We start from the raw sequence: 845 nt of genomic DNA, 5'->3' as shown, positions 1-845 counted from the left end.
AGACGTGACATAAGCCCATCGTTGGACAAGGGCCCCGCTTCCTGGCCCCGCCCACCCCACATATTTCCCAACCAATCTCATTCCACCATTTTTATTTCTTCTCTGTTGTTTGTACGGCCCACAGGCCTTTATATTCTAATGTTTTTCACATTTGTAATCAATTTTACCCTGAAGACGACCCATGTGAAATGGTTGAAAACAGCTTGTCGGTATAAAATGGAAAACCACTCCTGACGACTTTCGTACTTTCCTCCAGAGTTTTGAAACCATGAAGAGAAAATGATACTTAGAAAGTTAGAGAAATGTTCTCTCAAAAATCATTGATGCCCACTTGTGCTTTAAAGCAATTCAACAGTAATTGTTTAAGAGCAAAGACTTTGCCCAAAAGGTATATATATATAATATATATATATATATATAATAATATATATATATATATATATATAATATAGAATAATTTACTATAGCATAATATATATATAGTATATATATTATACATCTAAATAGATCTTATAAAATTTTCATATTAGCATTTAAAAGTATAGCCAACTCCTGTATTAGCAACATATATAATATATATATATAATATATATACAATATATATATATACTTCATATATATATATAAATAGCATATATAAATATATATATCAATATATATATATATATATATATATAGATATATATACTATATAGTATACCTAGATATATATATATTTGGCCGCTCGCTTACAGACAGCCACGCAGTTCTCCCTTCCCAGTTCTTTGATCCATTGGTGCTAAAGACCCGTTCTCACCTCCTATTCTGCCCAGTACCAAAAGGGTCCTGTCAATTTCTTTCCTCTC

The sequence above is a fragment of the Oratosquilla oratoria genome, chromosome 3 (assembly GCF_046742065.1).
Source record: "Oratosquilla oratoria isolate Oo_2021 chromosome 3, ASM4674206v1, whole genome shotgun sequence".
NCBI lineage: Eukaryota > Metazoa > Arthropoda > Malacostraca > Stomatopoda > Squillidae > Oratosquilla > Oratosquilla oratoria.
The sequence above is the reverse complement of the archived record's forward strand: the minus strand, read 5'-3'. Positions refer to the sequence as shown.